Source organism: Phyllopteryx taeniolatus, chromosome 7 (assembly GCF_024500385.1).
Source record: "Phyllopteryx taeniolatus isolate TA_2022b chromosome 7, UOR_Ptae_1.2, whole genome shotgun sequence".
NCBI classification, from domain to species: Eukaryota; Metazoa; Chordata; class Actinopteri; order Syngnathiformes; family Syngnathidae; genus Phyllopteryx; species Phyllopteryx taeniolatus.
In genome coordinates this window covers 18,716,988-18,741,029 of record NC_084508.1, presented here as the reverse complement: position 1 = coordinate 18,741,029, position 24,042 = coordinate 18,716,988, and the positions used below count along the sequence as shown (strand labels likewise).

At 42.0% G+C, this 24,042-nt stretch overlaps 1 long non-coding RNA gene across 2 annotated transcripts in view; it reads left to right on the top strand.

The window, feature by feature from the left end:
- The window catches only part of LOC133480354 (uncharacterized), a 117,231-nt gene extending 93,845 nt beyond the window's left edge, over positions 1-23,386 (top strand). For both annotated transcript variants that reach the window (XR_009789245.1, XR_009789246.1), the window contains exon 3: positions 23,227-23,386. This is a non-coding gene — a long non-coding RNA (uncharacterized LOC133480354). The remainder of the gene's footprint in view (positions 1-23,226) is intronic.
- The last annotated feature ends 656 nt before the right edge of the window (positions 23,387-24,042 follow it).

The window sequence follows — 24,042 nt, the reverse complement described above, 5'->3', positions numbered from 1 at the left end:
TATTCAGGATTAGCGTATCGGCAAGAAAAACTGTTATCTGATTTAAGCAGCAAAGAATATGCCTCGTGGCAGTATTTTGTATGTACTTGGTTCAGTAATAACACCCTTGATGAGTCGGCAGACACTCCAGAGAGCCAACTATTTTTATACAATCAAATAAAATGTCAATTTTCCATATGTCTTTTTGCTCAAAACTACCGGTATATTCTTGTCATCTTTAGTTATATTTTGGAAAAGCCACATTTTAAATTATGTAGAGGAACTGAAACAATTGTTTTCAAAAATTCGTCACTTGCTGACTTCTGTTGCACCAGTGGTATGTTTGGATTTTATTGTGTTTTGTCTCTTGATGAAACTTTATGCTCAAGTATATCCTTATAGGCTGACTGGAATGCTGCACTCTCATTGGTTTGGTTAATGATGTTTTTACCCTGTTATTTTAAAATAATTATCTGTATTTCAGGTGGCACGGTGGACCGACTGGTTAGCAAATCTGCCACACAGTTCTGAGGACCGGGGCTAAAATCCCGGCCCCGCCTGTGTGGAGTTTGCATGTCTTCCCCGTGCCTGCGTGGGTTTTCTCTGGTTACTCCAGTTTCCTCCCACATCCCCCCAAAAAACTATGTGTGGTAGGTTGATTGAAGGCTCTGAATTGCGCGTAGGTGTGAATGTGAGTGCGAATGGTTGTTTGTTTCTATGTGCCCTGAGATTGGCTGGCGACCAGTTCAGGCTGTATCCCGCCTCTCGCCCGATGATAGCTGGGATAGGTTCCAGCACGCCCACGACTCTAGTGAGGATAAGCGGTACAGAAAATGGATGGATGAATGGATGGATAGCTATATTTCATGGTACTAATACTCAGGTCCATAGTTGATGCATGTGTGCATTGTACCCCATAAAAGCCATTCTATTGTAGACACATTGTGATTTTGGCAATGCCCATCTTTTATGGTCTTGTTTTTCCTAGAATCATAATGTTTTTTTTGGGGGGGGGGTGGTTATGCCTGAGGCAGAACCATTGCATGGATTCTCCAACTCAAATATGCATTGTGACATTCAATTTTAGTAAATGCTGTCCTACATTGTGTTTATTCTGTTACCTTTTAATCCTCTGTTTAATAGCCTTTTAGATTTTATGTCATTTCCCTTGTAGTATCCTGTTTCCTTTTCTTACATTAAGTTTCTATTATTGTTTTATGTCCTTTACTGATTTTTTTTTAATGGCCTTACCGATATTGCATTTTCTTTTAAATCTCTCTTAATGAGATTCTTGTGGATAATAACCTTTTACTGTTTTGGATTTCATAGCCTTTACTTCAAATGATGTATTTTTCCCTCCTATTTTTGTGGTTTGAGTGCACTGCAAAGTACTTTATGACTTGTATCAAGAAACAATCTAAACAAAGGTATAAATCACGCAAATGCTCTGATCTATATTGCAAATACTTCTCTGTATACGGCCATCTATATGCACATTCAACGAGAGAGCGAGAGTTCATGCAATGTTAATGTGAGCCACCATTTCATGTAACTTCAGCTTCATTGTTTATGAATGTTTATATTGTTCTGTTGTTGTCCACCTTGTTATTGGTGTAGCTATTAAAACATGCTCCTGGTTATAGCAAATGGAATGCCATGTAGATATTTTTTGTCATTTAAGGCCTTGATTGTGAACCATAGTCAGTCATCGCGAGTTGTGAAAATCTATATTCACACGTATTGTATACTGTATAGACAAAGGCAAAATAACAGACATTTTCTGCATGGGTTATTACAGATTTGTGCAAAACTGGAACTAGATTAAATTATATCATGACTTTGTAGGAGTTTTAGGTTGGCCATAGAAATAGTTTGGCCTGCTCTTGTGAGGCCTTTTTAAACAGTGAACTGCCCTCCTGACATCACATCAAATTGCTGATGTGACCTCATGTCCCAGTGCTGACCTGCCGGACTGGCCTTATTACAAAACTGCCATGTTAGTGCCAATTCCAAGTGGCAGCAGAGCCTGTCGATGAATTCCAATCATGACCAACAATTGGCAGCAAGTGCTGACTGCCCATGTGAGATGTCAGCATATACAGGACTGTATATAATGTTCATCAGAGGGTATTAAACAACAAGTTTTTAAATACAATGCTTTTGATTCTCCGTCTGTGTACCGATTACAAGGTCCAGACAATACAGACTTGACAAAAAGCTGGATAAAAAGCAGCACAACTAAAACATCCCTCCATCTTCTGTATCTCTTTTCCTCACTAGGGTGGCGGGAGCCTATCCCTGCTATCTTCAGGCGAGAGGCAGGGTACACCCTGAACTGGTCGCCAGCCAATCGCAGGGTACATATAAACAAACAACCATTTGCACTCACACTCACACCTATGCGCAATTTAGAGTATTTTTGGGATGTGGGATGAAACCGGAGTACCCGGAGAAAACCCACGCAGTCATGAGAAGCACATGCAACCTCCACACAAGGGAGGCCGGATTTGAACCCGAGTCCTCAGAACTGTGAGGCAAATGTGCTAACCAGTCCCTACCATGCTGCCACAACTAAAGCAAATTAATGATATTACAAAATGTAAAAAATACGTGGAGATTAAGGCTGTTTTTTTATATTGCCTATTTTTGTTTGATTCAAATGTTTTCATTAAGAATAGATAAATGACTGAAAACATTGTTAAATCAGAAAAACAATTAAATATATTTTTAATTTCAATATTATTGAGAACCAGTATTACACAGTGTGCACTGAGATGTCTGCATCTCTGCAACCTGAATCAAAAATGAAACCTAAAATTTGGGCTTGTGATTTATACAGTTAAAATGGAATGATGTGACTCTCCGTGTCATGTGACTTGAATGTTCCCCTGAAGCATTATGAGTATAATCTCTCTCTCTCTATATATATATCATCCATCCATCCATCCATTTTTGGTGATGGACTTAGTTCACTCTTACCTCCTTTGTAGCAATGATGTGAGTTGACTTTTTACATTGTCCAACTGCAAAACAATAGCCATTTTTATCATTACTCATTCATTTTATTTAATGTTGTTCTTTTCCTGTTCTTTTTATTTAATGTTGTACTTTCATTCACTATACTACAATAAAATATAATCCATGTTTTATATATATATCCATCCATCCATTTTCAACACCGCTTATCCTGGTTAGGGTCGCTGGAGCCTAACCCAGCTGACTTCGGGCGAAAGGTGGACTACACCCTGAACTGGTCCCCAGTCAGTCACAGGACACATATAGACACGGAAAACCATTCGCGCTCACATTCACACCGTCACTGAGTGGGAACTGATCCCACGCTGCCCACACCAAAGTCAGGCGATAGATAGATAGATAGATAGATAGATAGATAGATAGATAGATAGATAGATAGATAGATAGATAGATAGATAGATAGATAGATAGATAGATAGATAGATAGATAGATAGATAGATAGATAGATAGATAGATAGATAGATAGATAGATTAATTAACAACTCTAAATTGCCCGTAGGTGTGACTGTGAGTGCGAATGGTTGTTTGTTTGTATGTGCCCTGCGATTGGCTGGCAACCAGTTCAGGGTGTACCCCGCCTCCTGCCCGATGATAGCTGGGATAGGCTCCAGCACGCCCGCGACCCTAGTGAGGAGAAGCGGCTCAGAAAATGGATGGATGGATTGAACAGAAATCTCTATTAACCAAGTTATAGTACAGGGAAGGAAAATGAAATCTTACGGGGTAGTGAGATGCAGTGCAACTCTGACCACTAGAGGACAGTGTTTGCTGCTTGGCGTGTGTGACCTGAAGGGAGACTCTTATTTTGAAAAGAAGAAGAGCACACGCAATGTGGAAACACCGATATTATGAACGTTATGAACAAAATCTTCTCTTTTTGTATTTTATAAGGCAATAACACAAACTAAAAAAAATATAACTTTTCAAATTAAATGTGTAACGAGGTGGCACGGTGGACGACTGGTTGGCACATCTGCTTCACAGTTTGAGAACCCGGGTTCAAATGAGGCCTCCTGTGTGTGGAGTTTTCATGTTCTCCACGTGCCTGTGTGGGTTTTCTCCGGGTACTCCGGTACCCACCCACATCCTAAAAACATTCCAGGTAGGTTCATTGAAAACTCTAAATTCCCCATAGGTGTCAATGTGAGTGTGAATGGTTTTTTGTCTATATGTGCCCTACGATTGGCTGGCAACCAGTTCAGGGTGTACCCGGCCTCTCGCCCAGAGTCAGCTGCGATAGGCCCGTGACCCCAGTGAGGATAGGTGGTACCGAAAACGGATGGATGTGTAGTGACTTTAAGTCCTTTCTGCACCACGCTACACTAACACGCACCCAAACAGTGTTATGTCATGAGTCCTTCCCAGTCAGTCGGAGATCACAAAACTCCATAACTTCCTTCCCTCAGGTAGGCGCTACCGATCAATGCAAACTAGAACTAGTAGACATTCCAACAGCTTCTTCCCTCTTGCGATCAACTTCTTAAACACCTAACCTACCATTCCATTACAACATGCTGGCAATTTTTTGACATTTCTGTGGGGCCAATTATGTATTACTCGTGCACTCACCATAGTTGTCTTGCCATGCTGCACTATTTGCATATACTGGCCACTCATGCCAGAGTAGCATCTGCTCCATTTGCACACTGATTGAGGAGTATCTGTAACATTTGCACAACCAACATTGTCCCAGATTATCGCACTACTCGGCACTTTAAACCACATACACTCCTTGAAGTCTCAGCGCCCTTTGAACAATGGTCATTGCACCGGACTATTGCAATATTAGTCATTCGAACTGCTCTAAGTGCTAGAGGACTCTGCATCTTTTTGCACAATTGTCAAAAAAATAAATAAATAATGTAACGGCTTTACCAGATAACTAGCAACCCTTTACTGCTCAGTGACTGTTTTTTTTGTTTTTTTCTCAATGTCTTTCTGTCTCCAAAGTGTTCGTACTAGAGCGGCTCCAACTACCGGAGCCAAATTCCTTGTGTCTTTTTGGACATACTTGGCAAATAAAGATGATTCTGATTCTGAATTTTAACAATGCTTCAATTATGTAGAATAAATTTGTTTTATCCATTTAGACAGCTATACTTCTTGGCTTGCTTCTTCTTTTCAAGACAACAAGTTGGAATGCAGGTGCCTCCAATTATCACAAATGCTTTCATTGATCCAAACAGGCTACAGCTATTCCACTTGGTTCAAAAGTTTCTCTTGGCCCTTTCGAAATTAATTCACTCCCTTGGCTATGTCACCAGCAACACAAAAGTGGCAATTGTGGACTTATTTCTTCCATGTTGTACTTGTCAGAAAGCCCTGCAATGAGTGTGCCACTAATACAGTACACTGTACAGTACTCCTCACAAATCATCTTTCTAAGTCCACGAGTCACTACCTCTTGCCACGCTTGTCTGTTGCTTTTCTTGAACACATATTGACTGAGGAAAATGCAAAATAAAGGAGAAAAACACCAAAAAGGCACACAATGATGCACTAAGCAAGGGGTATCAAACTATTTTTTGCCATATTGTTGGTACGGTTTTCTCTCAGAGGGCCGTTATGACCATGAAACCATATAAATGTTTCATCATGTGATCATCAAAATGATGGATAACTAATTTTCAAATCAGTGGTCAAGGATAATACTTTGTTTAATTATTGTTTCAAGTTACTGTAAAAAGGGGTTAACATAAAATTAAATGCTTGCAATATCTCAACGTTATTATTTATTACATATAACAATGTGAAATTTTGGTCCAGATTTCAGCAAGAATCATGGAAGTTGACGCAAATGATTTGCTTTCGCCGGCCACATAAAATGACGTACCGGGCTGGGTTTGACATGTCATATTATGCCTGTTAGCACATCTGCCTCACAGTTCTGAGGACCGGGGTTCAAATCCCAGCCCCACCTGTGTGGAGTCTGCATGTTCTCCCTGTGCCTGCGAGGGTTTTCTCCGGGTAGTCTGGTTTCCTCCCACATCCCCAAAATATGCACGGTAGGTTAATTGAAGACTCTAAACTGCCCGTAGGTATGAATGAGAGTGCAAATGGTTGTTAGTTTGTGCCCTGTGCTGTACTAATCTATTATTTTTACTGTTAATTATATGTGGACCCCAGGAAGATTAGCAAACTGTTACGGGACAAGCTAATGGGGAAGTCAGCAGCAGCTGCTACTTGAGACAATCATTGATATTTTCACCAAAATACTTTGCCTACAACACCAAAAATAGTCAATATCCAAAGTAATTTAGTATATGATCGCCAGCACTTGCGGAAATTGCTGAAATCTTGAGATTTTTTGTTTAAAAAAAAATTCCAAGTGTACTTTGCAAATTAATGTCAGGATACATCTGAGCACTACAGAAGTTATGGTAGCGTGAATTTAACTTTTCCCTGTGTCCTAAAAAACAATCAAATATGTTTACTTACAACAGTCATTGGTTCCCATTGTTTCCCAGAGTGGCATCGGAGGCGGTGACGCAAGAGGGCACATAAAGAAACAGCCTTTATCGCCATACCCTTTGAGTTCATAAAGATTTGCTGAGGTTGAAGTGCAGTGAGACACTACTCACAGGAAGAATTGAATCAACATCTTACACAGATGTACAGTGACACCAAAATAAAGCATGTATTGGGAGAGTGTCAAATCCTCATCAATCCCAAGTGCAGTTCAACATGTCGGCGCTGTGGCTGAAGAAAATCAGAGTGGTCAGCCAGCTCTGCACCAGGTCCAAGTGGCACTTCTTACAAAATATAGAGGAACTGTCTCAAAGTCCTACTGCTGCTGTTGAAAAGCCTGCAAATCTAGAAAGAGAAAGGTCCCAAATAAAAGGTGGGTGTTGGGAGGGGTGTGGATACCTAACGTAGAAAATTCCACCCAGGATGACCAATCCCTCATTATCTCCCTTCTGTGCAGTGGGAACAAAAGCAACCTGTCAGTGTTATGGCTTGACCTGGGAAATGCTTTTGGCTCCATTCTACACGAGTTAGTCTAGCTCACTCTGATTAAATCTAGTGTCTCCAGTAGGTTTTATACAACTCATCGCTAATTACTACAACAATTTCAGCATGACGGTCTCTTTAGAAACAATTATTTCAGGTTAGCACAAGGTGGAGATCAGCATCATCACATGGTGCACTCTCTCTGTGACAGTGACACTGTTGAGCTAAGAACATACTCACTCAGTCTGCTGAGCCAGAGTGCAGAATGCCCCGAACGTATTCTCTGCAACGTCCACCACCCACCTGGGCATTCATGGATGACTGCACAGTCACAACAGAAGCAGTCTCAGTTGCAATGTGGATTCAAAGGGAATTTGAAAGCTGGTGGAGTAGGCCAGGATGCCCTTTCAAACTTGTCAAAATCAAAATCTTCTGAAGAAAGGAAAGGCAGAGGACACGATTTGGTTCAAATTACAAGCACAGCCATTCCAACCATCACAGAAAAGCCAGCTTGGGCAAGGTTTTTGACAGTTCTCTGAGAGACACAGCCTCCATCCAGACAACCTGCACCAACCTGCAGTGAGATGGCCGACTCAAATCTGTGAATATGCCTAACTGGAAATTCCAAAGCCTGGGTCTACCAATATGGCATTCTTTCAAGGATCTTCGGCATCTTCAACAACAAACTGCAGCTTCCCTTCAAATCCTTGGAAGATGAACTCAAGATTACAAGAGCTGGAGTGCAGCAGGGTAACAGGATACTTGGACAACATGGTATAATACGGTAGAGGGGAAAGTGACCTGTCCTGGACTGAGCACTGGAAAACCTAGCCTAGGAGTCATGTTGGTTAAAGCCTTGTTGTGTAGAGTTTGCATATTCTCTTCGTACTCGCATGGGTTTTCTACACTGCATGTATCCTCTGATTGACTGGCAACCAATTCAGGGTTTATGTTGCTTCCTGCTCACATAGACAAGAAGATATTTTTTTTGCTGAATTCTGAACAGTACTGGCAAGACAGTCATCTCTTGGTTTGCTTTTCTGTTGAGAAACAAAATCTGTCTTAATAACTCAGTCAGTTTAAATAAAAATATATTGCTGCTGGCAAAGCACTCTGGTGCGCCATTGATGATGAAACTCATAAAACTTTATGAGATAAAAGTAAGAATTTTACACTTTAGGGACTATACTTGTTTGCAGCAGAAAGCATATCTGTTACAATGGAAGTTGTCAATTGTTGCCTAAAAGTGCACTTTGTAGTTCATTGCAAACATTTGCATCAAAAGAGAGAAAAGTACAATTGAAAGAGGTACTTGCTAATGATTATTTTTTTGACAGATGTGTATGAAAAGGCTAGCAAAGGGTGAGATGCTGAAGAAGTTGGGATCATTATAAATAGTTGATTTATGCATGAAATGCTAATTAGCTGATTTAGTTTCTTACCACCCGAGATGTCCTTGGGCAAGGAATATATAAAAACACACGCGCGCAAACACACACACACACACACGCGCACACACACACACACACACATAAACACACACAAACAATGGCTGTGTTGACAAATTGTAGCCATCAAAAATGTTCTATTTTTTTCAGATTGCAACCCTTAATATTTTTTTAATATAAATTAGATTTGATGGATTTGAAGTTTTGAAGTGAGAAATACAGATATAAATAATTATAAATAAAAAAAATTGGCATGTGCATATGTATTCACCGGCTTTGTTATGAAGCCTATAAAAAGCTCTGATGCCACCAATTACCTTCAAAAGTCACATAATTAGTGAAATGAAATCCACCTCTGTGAATCTACTGTGTTACATGATCTTTTAGTATATACACACACCTTTTCTGAAAGGCCCCAGAGGCTGCAAAGATGAAGCAAGAGGCATCGCTGACCAAACACAGCCGTGAAGACATGATTAACTCCCCAAACAAGTCAGGGACAAAGTTGTTGAGAAGTCCAAGTCTGGATTGGGTTGAAAAAAAAATAAAGATAATCTAAATCTTTGCTGATCCCTAGGAGCACCATCAAATAATCATTTGAAAATAATATGGCATAACAACAAACCTGCCAAAAGAGGGCTGCTCACCATGGACCAGACAAGAAGGGTATTAATCACAGAGATCAAAGGTTACACTGGAGGAGCTGCAGAGTTACACAGCAGAGGCTGGAGTATATGTCCATTGGACCACAAAAAACTGTGCACTTTATAGATCTGGGCTTTGTGGAAGAGTGGCCAGAAAAAAACCTTTTACTTACAGCTAAAAATACAAGGGCACATTAAGAGTTTGCAAAAAGGCATGTAGGAGACTCCCAAAATGTATGGAGGAAGGTGCTCAAATCAGATGAGACTAAAATGGATCTTTTAGGCCATTAAGAAAAACGATGTCTTGTGTGCATCCAACACGGCATCACCCCAACACCACCATCCCCACCGACAGTGAAACATGGTGGTGGCAGCATCATGCGGTGGGGATGTTTTTCTCCAGTCACTGGGAAACTGGTCCAAGTCCAGGGGAAGATGGTTGGTGCTAAATACAGTGATATTCTTAAGCAAACCTGTACCAGTCTAAAAGTGACCACCAATCTTGAATGAGCTCCGGCAGCTTTCCTTTGAAGGATGGACAAAAAACTCACTGGCAAGAAGTTCAAGTCATAGAAACATATCAAAAATGACTTGCAGCCGTGACTGCTACAAAAGATGGCTCTACAAAGTACTGACTTTTGGGGGGTGAATAGTTATGGACATGCATATTAAGTTTTTTTATTTAATTTCCATACAGAAGAGGCTGGATTTGAACCCAGAACCTCAGAACAGTAAGGCAGATGTGTTAACCAGTTATCCAATTTTATTTTGAAGTTTTGATCTTGAAATCCTATAATCCTAAAGTAGACCACTTACTAACAGACTCATACAATTATGGTTGATCTTAATGTCAAATTTAAAGTTATCGTAATTGCTAACATACAATATTTATCCCTGATATTGCCTGTGGGAGACTTTTACGCTGACAACAGCTCAGACGGGTAAGGGTGCAACGTGATGTTAATGAAAGAATAAAGTCTATATAGAAACCAAGTTAAAAATATGTTTAAAGAATTTATGGCTTTATTAATTATTTCTGATATTTTGAACAATAATGATTACAATTTTGTGCAAATTTTAACCAAAGCATTTCAGTCATTCCCATCACTTAAATACCATTCATTTCTTGGGAAAATTGCTTTACATAAACAATTTTTTTTTTGACAAGCTCTTCCATACAATTTCATTTTCATTTCATTTTGCTAATTTAGCACAAAAACATTAAATTGAGCCACCATTAACTTCCTTTTTGTGTTGAATAAACAATACAATTGTGTGGAACTGCTACAAATAAATACTGTAAATACAGTAATAGTTTTGTTTTTGGGAGTGTAGAAATATAGGTATACCTCCAAATATGTAATTATTGTTATGGTCTTAATTATTTGTTTCATAAACAATGTTACAATTAGCAATCAATTTTAGGGAATTTTGGCTTCCTGCCCCAAAACCTGAAAAATGACTGAATTAAGCAAAACAAATTCATATACCAATGTTCATGTGTCTTTAACAAAATAAGCATTGTAAATTATAGAGATGTGTAGAAAAATGCTCAAAGCAAAATACTGTTGCATTTGCATTTAGTTACAGTTGCTTCTTAGGTGTCCTCTGGCAGCCTTGTAGGGATTTAGGGCTCTGGCAAACACCTGTGGGGCTGCAGATAGAGAGAGACGGCCCGGCCTGCCTCACCTTTTTATATTTAAGTCGTCATTATTTCATTACTCATTCCATGCTTACATTGTGTTTCGCCTCAGACTCCTAAGCAACACACCAAACCTCACCCTCACCCTCACATGCGAGCGCAAACACGTGCGTATGCATGCCCTCTATCTACCATCTTTAGAGAATGAGTATTACATAAGAAATTAATGTGGTAGCAGCATTTTGTTACTGATTGTGACAATGGACATTATGTAAAGATGAGCGGTACGTGTTACAGTGGATTAACTGGAAGTATACTGTACATACGGACCCTTTCCAAAAAAAAATTTATATCATGGAAAAGTTTATTTATTTCCATAATTGCATGATTTGCTTTCGCCGGCCACATAAAATGACGTGCCGGGCTGGGTTTGACATGTCATATTATGCCTGTTATTTGGTTTTATCATAACCACTTGAAGCGGCACGGTAAACGAGTGGTTAGCACATCTGCCTCACAGTTCTGAGGACCGGTGTTCAATCCCTGGCCCCACCTGTGTGGAGTTTGCATGTTCTCCCCGTGCCTGCGTGGGTTTTCTCCGGGCACTCCGGTTTCCTCCCACATCCCAAAAACATGCATTAATTGAAGACTCTAAATTGCCCGTAGGTATGAATGAGAGTGTGAATGGTTATTAGTTTGTGCCCTGTGCTGTACTAATCTATTATTTTTACTGTTAATTATATGTGGACCCCAGGAAGATTAGCAAACTCTTACGGCACAAGCTAATGGGGAAGTCAGCAGCAGCTGCTGCTTGAGACAATCATTGATATTTTCACCAAAATACTTTGCCTACAACACCAAAAATAGTCAATATCCAAAGTAATTTAGCATGATCGCCAGCACTTGCAGGAATTGCTGAAATCTTGAGATTTTTTGTTTCTAAAAAAATTACAAGTGTACTTTGCATATTAATGTCAGAATACAGCTGAGCACTACAGAAGTTGTGGTAGCGTGAATTTAACTTTTCCCTGTGTCCTAAAAAACAATCAAATATGTTTACTTACAACAGTCATTGGTTCCCATTGTTTTCCAGAGTGGCATCGGAGGCGGTGATGTAAAATCCACAAAATCAAGAATTCAAAAAAATTGCATCTTCTCCTGCCACATTTTATCCTTCCACTAGTTTCCACTGATATGCTTCGTCACAGCACTCTGTGAACAGCCAGCCTCCTTAGCTATGAACATTTGTGGCTTACCCATCCCATGGAGGGTATCAATGGTCTTCTGGCCACTTGTCAAGTCTGCTGTCTTCCCCATATTGAACCCAACTGAGACAACTGAACCAAACTGAAGCAATTTAATGACACTTGGGGAAACCTGTGCAAGTGCTTTGAGTTCAGTAGATGATTAGTGTCTGACACCGTTTAAAACATTTATGGCCTGCAAAATTTGGGCTGATTTCTTCACAGTATTCAAATTTTTTGAATTCCTGATTTCGTGGGTTTTATGTGAAATTAAAGATAAACAAATAAACACTTTAAATTGTTTAATTTAATTGTAGGCCCTGAATCAATAATCTATGAAAGTTTAACTTTTTGAATGCAATTATGGAAATAAATTAACTTTTCCAAGATATTAAACATTTTTTGGAAAGGGTCTGTACTGGAGTTATTCGGCCAACAGGAATTAAAAAAATGGCAATCAATATAAAGAAAAACTATTTAACAATAATGTTTTTAGGACATGCGATGAACTGTTCCAAGAATTCCAAATAACAGGCAGAAACTTTCTTCAATACAATAAATCAAAAGCAGCAATAAAAAAAAGAATACCAAAACTCCAGAACACCCTCAAACTGCCAGAGTTTGTCAACCAAATAGTGAAGCTTCTCCCGTAAAGTAAAAGAAATTTCTCAAAAGTTTATAAATTAATTTCATGCACTAAATCAATGCACTTACCAATCACCAAATGGAAAGAAGACGTTTCCATGTCCGCTGACCGTCGCTACTGGATGTAACATTTAGAATGACAAAAAAAACACAAATCTACAGCTTATACAATATAAAGTGCTCCATAGAACACACTTTACTCAGTACACTATGCATAAAATGTGCTTCAATCCATCTAATATATGCACGCAATGCACCAAAAAATACCCCAGACACCTATTTTCATGCTATATGGGAATGCACACAAATTCAATGCTTTTGGTATTCGGTTACACAAAAATCTTGTATATTTTGAATTTCAGGATTCCACTTTCCCCAAGGTTGTGCATACTTGGCGTCTTAAGCATAATCAACCTCCCTAATAAGTATTCACAATCATTACTCGTCGTGGCCTCCACCGGGTGGTCAGTTGTCAGGGTGCCTCGGTGGGGTCGACGGACCGCCCTGGGTCCCTCGGTGTGGGACGTGTCCCGTCCACCGGGCTGCTCTTGGGTGGACACCTGGGCCCGATCCCGCCCCTCGATTGATTGGATGGGTTCCTCATCCTCCGCGGTGCAGGCACAGCAATTACAGGACACTTCTGTCAGTCTTTGCGCATACAAAACAGTGTCAATTCACTTGCATGAGTCCACAGACACACACGCCTGGGACTCTTTCGCTGGGTGTGGGGCCACTCACTTTTTGCGACAAATAACTCATGAATATGCGAATTGCTTGTGTATCCCCTCACTCACACTCTCGTCCTATAGACTTTTATTATTTACATAGTCAATCCCACCACACTTCAGTTGTACAGCCGGGTTCACGACCATGGTCCTGCATGCTTTTTCTCCTGTCCTTGTCGTATTCTATCTAGTCCTGTCCTTCCCTCACAGGGTGTAGCACTACAGCCCCATGCAACACTCATATCTAATGTTGAATTGTTGTGGATATGTAATGATTTACTTTTCTCATCCTGTTGACAATTAGTGCTTTGTCTTTTGTCTTCATTTCTCTCTCCCCTCTAGAAACTTTGTTCTGTTCGACTGATCGATTCTGATTCTCAATCAACATCAATTATAACACTAAGAAACCACAGCGGATGCTTAAAAACTCCACTGTGACACAGTAAAACTGTTCCGGCATAAAAGGGATTCAGATCCTCCATTCTGCTTGACCTAACAGGACAACAACAACAACAAAAAACGAAAACAAACAAAAAAAGTGAATCATGTAAGGAAGTAAAGTGCAGAGAACCATTCGCACTCACATTCACACCTACGGGCAATTTAGAGTATTCCATTAACCTACCACGCATGTTTTTGGGATGTGGGAGGAAACCAGAGTGCCCAGAGATAACCCGTGCACGCACGGGGAGAACATGCAAATTCCACACGGGCGGGGCTGGTATTTAAACCCGGGTCCTCAGAACTGTGAGGCAGACGTGCTAACCAGTCGGACACGGTGCCACCCCAGGAACAATTGTTACAAAAAATATAAAGATATTACCAGGCAGAGAGACTCCACCAGCAGAGGTATGAGGAACTTCTCTGAAGCAGTTTTGAGGTAATAATTCATCTTCATGATTAACAAAATCCAGATGATTCATTCCATAACTTCCCCAAAATGGACTTAAATGTTTTTGTTTGCTTAAGTTAAACTATTCAGGAGAAATCATTCATATTCATCAATTTTCCCAAACTACAGTTTGAACGTTCAGATCGCTTGAATCCCTAACATTAATTGCACAACTTTTTAATCTACAACACTAATTCCAATCATATGAGTGTTATAAAATGTTATTTAAAAAATTAAAATCACTTAAACCCCCTACCACAACTTTACCCTGTCCACATTGCACAAGAATAACTGAGTCCAGGATTGGCCTCTGCACGAGTGAAAATAAATTGATGGTCTTTATGGGTGACCAGGTATGTTTTCCTTCTACGTCACCACAACGCAAAGTCATACTTATGTTGGCACAGACCAGAGTAAAAGGAGGGCCGTGTGAGCATTTGTTCATTTACAAGAGACATGACCACCTCAAAACTGTCTGATTACACAGGACGATAAAAAGAGGATTTAAAGTGTACTGTAATTCTTGAGGCGGCACGGTGGGCGACTGGTTACAGCGTCAGCCTCACAGTTCTGAGAACCCGGGTTCAATCCCCGGCCCCGCCTGTGTGGAGTTTGCATGTTCTCCCCGTGCCTGCGTGGGTTTTCTCCGGGCACTCCGGTTTCCTCCCACATCCCAAAAACATGCATTAATTGGAGTCTCTAAAATTGCCCGTAAGTGTGAATGTGAGTGCAAATGGTTGTTTGTTTGTATGTGCCCTGCGATTGGCTGGTAACCAGTTCAGGGTGTACCCCGCCTCCTGCCCGATGACAGCTGGGATAGGCTCCAGCGCGCCCGCGACCCTAATGAGGAGAAGCGGCTCAGAAAATGGATGGATGGATGGATGGAATTCTTGATTCTTGGGAGTATTTTAACTGAAGCATGTCAGAGACACGTGATGCACTTCTGCAGCATAGCACCATAACGTACCACACAAACCCTCTTCATGAACATGCTCTGTTTGGGGTAATTACACACAAATGAAATAAAAGCTCTGTGTTATTAATTTATTAGACACATAATTTGTTTCAGTTCCTACAGGTTTTGGCACAGCATCAGGGAGATAATTTAAAAAATGCCACACTGTTGTTGCTGTTTAATAACACTGAGTGCCTGTTATTGTTGCAGAACTAATTTACAGATTTAACTATGAGAAATGGCACAGTGACACATGAGTGACAGAGGCGAGATGAATAAAATAATAGACTCCATTACTCCCTGCTTTCTCACACTGTTACTGTGCCAGCTTAATTTTGACTCACTGCTTGCAAGACACATCTGGTCGGCTTAGGGGTCAAAGTTTACCTTTCTCAAACAGAGATGGTGATGCAAAGTGTGTTGTGTGATTAACATGCTGCTCTGGGACTGTGTTGATGACAACATAGTGGGTGTGTTTGCTTCAAAGATCTGGGGCTAGGCATGCATTCCCCCTTTTCAACTTCGAACAAAGATACAGAAAAGCTCGTGCTGAAGGCAGCAAATGTAAGCCTGTTACCACATCCCCGTCTCGGACACACCCCCACATGCTTGCACACAGTGCATCACATTTGTGTATACATTGGTAATTAAAGCCATGTAAGTATAGTACCTACATGAATGGTACTAATCACATCGACAAACTAACATCTGTCATGAACGGAACAGAGGATAGGACCCAAAAATGCACGACTCCAAAACAAATTGACAGTTTCCAAAAAGAGAGGTTTAATAGACGGGCATAGGTCGGTACACAGGCAGGCAATCCAAGAGAGGCAACAGTATCCAAAAACATGAGGCAAAGAGACAAGGTCGATAATCGGAACAGGGTCAAGTCTTACTGTGAATCTATGACGTGGAAACAAGGAATGCTGGAACGCGACGACAAGGTACAACGAACTGGCAACGAGAGGAAATGAGACACGAGGTTATATACAAGGGGTAATTAGGGTGAACGAGGCACAGGTGATGAAGATGCTCACAGGAGCAGGTGTGTGTGAAACAGGGGGGAAGACAAAACCCGGAACACACACACACATATGACAGTACCCCCCCCTTAACGGCCGGCCCCAGACGGCCCTGGGGCCCCTGGATGCGCAACGTGGAAGTCCCGAATGAGCGAATCATCCACGATAAACGCAGACGGTACCCAGGAACGCTCCTCAGGCCCATAGCCCTCCCAGTCCACCAGATATTGAAACCCCCTGCCCCTCCGACGAGATGACAACAGCCGCTTCACAGAGAAGACAGGGCCCCCATCCACAAACCGGGGGGGAGGAGGGGGCCTGGAAGGCGGGACCAGAGGGGACTCCCGGGCTGGCTTGAGTAGGCTGACGTGAAAAGTAGGGTGGACCCGCATAGACCTTGGGAGCCTCAGCTTCACGGTGACAGGGTTGATTATTTTTGTGATGGGGAAGGGCCCAACGAACCTGGGAGCGAGCTTCTTGGACTCCACCCGGAGTGGAATATGTTTGGTCGAAAGCCAAACTCGCTGACCCACTTTGTAGTTCGGGGCCGGTGTCCTCCGACGGTCAGCAGCGGCTTTGTAGGACCGTCCCTGGCGCAGCAGCATCTGGCGGGCTCGCTCCCAGGTCCTCCTGCAGCGTCTCACCAAGGTTAATGCCGCTGGAACTGTGGATTCTGGGGCTATGGCAGGAAACAGAGATGGTTGGTAACCATGCACAACGTGAAAAGGCGATAGACCAGTGGATGCAGAGGGGAGGGAATTGTGGGAGAATTCGACCCAAACCAGTTTCTGAGACCAGGATCGCGGCTCCTGTGAAGCGAGACATCGGAGCCCCGTCTCCAGGTCCTGGTTCAGCCTCTCGGTTTGGCCGTTGGTTTCAGGATGAAACCCGGATGACAGATTGACGGTAGCACCTATGAGTTTACAAAACTCCTTCCAAAATTGCGAAATGAATTGGGGACCCCTATCAGACACCACATTCTTGGGGAAACCATGGAACTTAAAAACCTGATTAATCATTAGCTCGGCAGTGTCTTTAGCTGAGGGGAGTTTTGGAAGTGCAATGAAGTGCGCCATCTTAGAGAACCTGTCAACAACTGTAAGAATGGTGGTATTGCCTTTAGAGGCCGGTAATCCTGTAACAAAGTCTACGGAAATGTCTGACCAAGGACGTTGTGGTATTGGCAGGGGTCGCAACTCCCCAGAAGGACGTTGATGAGAGGCCTTGTTAGCAGCACATACCTGGCAAGCATTGACGTAATCGCTAACATCCCTCCTAACATTAGGCCACCAAAAGCGCTGTTCGACCACCGATAGCGTCTTGGCAATGCCTGGGTGACATACCGTTCGGTTCGTGTGAGCCCAGTGGATGACTTTTCCCCTTAAGGTCGGAACCACATAAAGCCTGTTCTCGGGGCAATCTTCAGGGCTAGGAGTGTCTTTCAGAGCCCCTTCAACCGCAGTCTCAATGTCCCAAACAAATTGACAGTTTCCAAAAAGAGAGGTTTAATAGACGGGCATAGGTCGGTACACAGGCAGGCAATCCAAGAGAGGCAACAGTATCCAAAAACATGAGGCAAAGAGACAAGGTCGATAATCGGAACAGGGTCAAGTCTTACTGTGAATCTATGACGTGGAAACAAGGAATGCTGGAACGCGACGACAAGGTACAACGAACTGGCAACGAGAGGAAATGAGACACGAGGTTATATACAAGGGGTAATTAGGGTGAACGAGGCACAGGTGATGAAGATGCTCACAGGAGCAGGTGTGTGTGAAACAGGGGGGAAGACAAAACCCGGAACACACACACACATATGACACAAAAACAATGACCCTATCATAAATGTGTACTAAAACCCCCAACAGACATCCAAATTCATGCGCCATTTGTAGCAGGTACTGTCTTCTTCTTTACTCCACAAGTATGTCATCAGGACCAACTGCCTTTCCATTTTTCATCCTCTTTTGTACCTTTCTAACTCACCCTTAACTAATCACTGCTACTTCCTGATCCACCTCACTTGCCTCTTCTACTCTTCTACTCACTCATTTTCCTCTTTCATCAACTCCTGAAAGTATTCTTTCCATCTATCCAGGACACTACTGGCACCAGTCAACACATTTCCATCTCCATCCTTAATTACCCTAACCTGCTGCACACCGTTCCCATCTCTGTCCTTCTGTCTGGCTAATCTGTATAGATCTTTCTCCTCTTCTTTAGTATCAAATCTGGAATACATGTCATCACATGCCTCTGGTTTGGCCTTTGCCACCTCTACCTTCGCCCTACGTCGCATTTCCATGCATTCCTTTCTCCTCTCCTCAGTCGTCTCAGTGTCCCACTTCTTAGCTAATCTCTTTCTTTATATGAGTTCCTGTACTTTGAGGTTCCACCACCAAGTTTCCTTCCCCCCTTTCCAAGCAGAGTCTTCTGGACGCTCCTCCTGTCCACTGAGAGCCTGTCTCACCTCTTCTCGAAGAGCCGCAGAACACTCTTCCTTTCTCAGCTACAACCACATGGTTCTCTGCTCTGCCTTTGTCTTCTTAATCTTCCTTCCCTCACAGTCAATAACCTCCTTCAGATTACATCGTCTGCACAAGATATAGTCGACCTGCATGTTTCTACCTCCGCTCTTGCAGGTTCTCCTATGTTCCTGCCTCTTTTGGAAGAAAGTGTTCACTACAGCCATTTCCATCCTTTTTGCAAAGTCTACCACCATCTGTCCCTCCAAGTTCCTTTCCTGGATGCCAAACATACCCATTACTTCTTCAACACCCCTGTTTCCTTCATCAATATGTCCATTATGTCCATCTGCACCAATCACGATTCTCTCTCTGCCTGGGATGCTCAAGTATTTTGTCAAGTTCACATCCTACCTGTGGGGCATAATCACTAATTAGATTAAACAAAACACCCTCTATTTCAAGTTTCAGCCTCATCACTGACTATTTTCACCTCCAAGACATCCTGAGCTAACTGTTCCTTTAAAATAACCCATACTGCATTTCTCTTCCCATCTACCCAATGGTAAAAAAGATTTGAACCCTGTTTCAAAGATTTAGCCCTTACTGACTTTCCACCTGGTCTCCTGGACACACAATATATCAACCTTTCTCCTAATCATGTCAACCAACTCCCGAGCTTTTCCTGTCACAGTCCCAACATTCAAAGTCCCCACATTCAGTTCTAGGCTCTGTGCTTTCCTCTTCTCTTTCCTCAGAACCTACTGCTTTTCACCTTTCATTCGTCTTCGGCCTACAGTAGCTGAATTTCCACCAGCGGCCTATATGTTAACGGCGCCAGTGGCGGACGTTAGTAACCCAGGCCACGACTGATGCAGTATGGAATTCCTTGGATGAATGCTCATAATTGCTTAACCGGATGCCCTTCCTGACACAACCCTCTGTATTTATCCGGGCTTGGGACCGGCCTACATTTTGGACTGGCTTGCGCCCCTCAAATAATCCATCCATTTTCTGTACCCCTTATCCTCACAAGGGTCGCGGGCGTGCTGGAGCGTTTCCCAGAAATCTTTGGGCGAGAGGCGGGGTACAACCTGAACTGGTCACCAGCCAATCGTAGAGCACATATAAACAAACAAGCATTTGCACTCACATTTACACCTATGGGCAACTAAGAGTCTTCAATCAACCTACCACATGTTTTTGAGATGTTGGAGGAAACCAGAGTACCCGGAGAAAACCCACGCAGGCAGGGGGAGAACATGCAAACTCCACACAGGCGGGGCCGGGATTTGAACCCCGGTCCTCAGAACTGTGAGGCAGATGTGCAAACCAGTTCCCCACCATTCCACCCTGTCAAGTAATCATAAACTTCATTCAACAATTATAATTCCGCAAACTAAAAATACTTAGAATAGGTACACCCTGGTAGGCCAGGTACAAAACTACTGAATGCCCACATTCAGATTTGTTCACGTTCACTCACTCCACCTTTTCCTTTCTTTTGTTTCTCCTTTCACCTCCAAGGCATAATCAGCCTCTCTAATCCATTCCCTTATATTAAGTGCAGCTTCCTCCTGTACTAGCTGCTAAAAGTACTGATGCACTAGCTGCTAACAGTACTGATGTTTTCCTCAGAAAACCTGGTCAGGGCAGGGAGATGGAAAGAAAAGGGAGACAAATCCCTGTGGCATCTCTTGGAAGAAATCCCCATTTTTGTTCCCCCTCCCTTAAGCGAGACATGGTTATTTTACAGCTTTTGTTTGGGAAATGTCATTGAACAAAACAATGAAGTTCTGCCTTCTTTCCATGCCTTTGGAGCTGGGCTATTTTGAGCAATGAATCAGATGTGGGAGACTTGCCTTGGCTCTTAGATGTGATACTTGGATTTATTAACAGCAGCAGAAATGGGACATACCACTTGCAGTTAACACTGCCTTAACAAAAATCCACCTGGATTCTAAGTAAAAATAGGTAAAGCCTTCCATTGTACAAAAACTGTATTGAATTTAAAATTACTGTATTATGAACTAGTGGCGGCACGGTGGCCGACTGGTTAGAGCGTCAGCCTCACAGTTCTGAAGACCCGGGTTCAATCCCTGGCCCCGCCTGTGTGGAGTTTGCATGTTCTCCCCGTGCCTGCGTGGGTTGTCTCCGGGCACTCCGGTTTCCTCCCACATCCCAAAAACATGCATTAATTGGAAACTCTAAATTGCCCGTAGGCATGACTGTGAGTGTGAATGGTTGTTTGTTCCTATGTGCCCTGCGATTGGCTGGCAACCAGTTCAGGGTGTACCCTGCCTCCTGCCCGATGACAGCTGGGATAGGCTCCAGCACGCCCGCGACCCTAGTGAGGAGAAGCGGCTCAGAAAATGGATGGATGGATATATTATGAACTAACAAAATGTATGTTTAAAAAAACAACAACCAAAAAAAAAAAAACAAGCCTAACTGATTCAGTAAGTACCTTCTAATTAGCCCGTCCCACCATTGCTTACATGTAATGGCTGGGTTTCCAGAGCGACTAACTCGTACATACAGTAACTATCCCTTCTCAATTCATTTCCACAGTGTGTGTGTGGGGGTGGGGTGGGGTGGGGTGGGGTGGGGGGTATTAGTGTCAAATGTTCTGCATACTAGAGCCCTGCCCGGTACCTGCACAAGGAGCAACATAGCGAACTTCTTGACAGAGACAATAAATGAATGAATTTGGTTTGATGGAGAAAGGACTGGCAATTGTCACAAAGCCACAAACATGCTAGTTAACTCCATATAACTTAAAAACCCTGCAAATATTAATAGTAACCCTAACGCTAAGAAATATTTAAGTATACATGCACTTTACTTTTTCAATATACTGCTGTCATCATGTTTTTAAATTTTGTTCTCCATACATTATTATTAGGACTGTGAAAATTCCACGGAGCTGCGGATTTTCCTCATAGAGAAATCATTTATGTAAATTTGCAAAAAAATAAATCAAAATTCTGGGGGCGGGGTTAAAGTAGTACTTTGTTGACATTGACGCTCTGTAATTATGCTCGTCATATTTATTTATTTCGGCAGGCAAGGTGCAAATCTTCCGCCATTTATATTTTCTCGGTGCGATCTTTCTACATATATAAATTCATTGTATGCTATCGGGTTTTTACATTAATAAATTTGCGGTATGTCAGTGTCACGGTGGGACATAGTACAGAGGGAGGACGGCGAGACCGACATTGTGAAGAAGCTTGATAAGGATAACAGGGTCAAGAATCCGTGGAATTGGCACTGGCTGGAATTAAAATTCGGAAATTAATACCTTCACGAAAATATTAGAAAGATTAAAGAACCTGGGAAGGCATATTGCATCTTGTGTCATCAGTATGTGAAGTATGGATCTGGAGGGAGAATGCGCTTGGTCGATTATAAATTATGTTTATTTATATATTTCAGATGCAAAAATAAGTCATTGTGCAAATTTGTATTTTTTTAATTTTAAGACGGCTACCGCGGGGTAGCCGGTTTGTATCCACAACCAAGCGCATGTTTTTGTTGTGTGTCTGGGCAACACACTTAACTCACATTGCCTATGAGTGAATGTGGTTGTATGTTTGGTGGTTGTCAGAGGGGCACAATGGCAGCCATGCTACCGTCAGACTGCCCCAGGCCAGCTGTGGCTACACAAGTAGTTTATCACCACCAGGGTGTGGCTGTGGAGGGAATAAATAATGCATGAAATTGTAAGGTGTCTGAGTGCATAGCGCCATATAAGTGTAATGCATTATTATTATTATTATTATTATTATTATTATTATCATTGCTTAAAAAATGTGATGTGACATACGACATATAAGAATCAGAATTAGTGTGTTAGAAACACTGAACGAATTTGTCTCCGGTAGGTGGAGCCACACTAGTACAACGACAGACACCCATTGTAACAAAACATACTTTTAGGACATACTGTAAAAAAAACACTACATAGAGTCACTAAGCATTGAAGGGTTGCCAATAGCATGTTAATGTTGATACAATGACAATTGTACAAATTATGAAGAGTCCTCATGCAATTTAGAGCACTTTGAAATGACTAACAGAGCGATAATCTGGTACAGTGACAATTGTACAAATGAGGCAGTTCTTTTGCACAATTGACACTGTACCAGATATTTACATGGCATCAAAAATCTAAATTTCAAAGTTGTCAAAATTTACTGTAATTATTTGTGGATTTCTACTTACAGATTCGTTATCAAATTTAAATCAATATTAGAATCAAATCGCAACCTAAAGAATCAAAATCGATGTCATGAGCTGTGCCCTGCAGTCCTTATGTTGGAGCATGGGTGGCGCTTTTGCGCTCATCTCGCTCTCTCTCCCCCACTCTCTCTCTCCCCAGTAATGAGCACCACATCGGCCGCGCACCTGTCACCTATCCTTCATCATCATCTGCATTTAAGCCTGCCAGTTCCAAGACTCCACTGCCAGAGTATTAACGTTCTCGTGTGGTGCAATGGCTCTCAAGCATTCACGTAAACCACGCCATTCCTCTCTATCTTTCTGACCTCCATGTTTCTCCTTGTCCTCAGTGCTCCCTCCGTGTCCCCCGCCGAGATGACTTCTTCCACCACGGCGCCAAGCATCCGCCTGCTCTCGCCACCGCCTGCCACAGGTTCCCTGCCTCTACCACCCGCCAGCACGTCTCAAGGATCATCTCCATTTCCTCTTTCAATAAACCTTTCATTACAACCTCTCAGCCTCCCCCTGCTTCTGGGTCCAGTCAAAAACGACAATCGAATCGAATTGAATAGCAAAGCAAATTTATTTATATCGCGCATTTCATACACAAGGTAACTCAATGTGCTTTACGTGATTAGAAGCATTTAAAAACAAAGCAAAAAAACAGCCTAGAAACATTTAAAACAATTACAATTACAACAATTAAAATTACAAAAATTACAATTAAAACAAAAAAATAATATTTAAAAGTGGAAATGCTCTCAAAAGCATGAGAAAAAAAGAAGCGTTTTTAACCTGGACTTAAAAATATTCACACTTGGGGCTGATGTCACTTCTGTTGGCAACTTATTCCATTTGTGTGCAGCATAATAGCTAAATGCTGTTTCACCATGTTTGCTTTGGACTCTGTGCTCCCCTATTTGACCAGTCTGTCGATATCAGAGCCCTACTGTGTTTAAACCCATTAGCATTTATTTAATGTATTCAGGACCGAGACCATTTAGTGATTTATAGACCAGTAGCAGAACTTTAAAATCTATTCTAAAGCTGACTGGAAGCCAGTGTAAAGACTTTAGAATTGGAGTAATATGCTCTGACCTCTTTGTTCTGGTCAGAACCCGAGCTGCTCCATTCTGAATGAACTGCAGCTGTTTAATGCTCTTTTG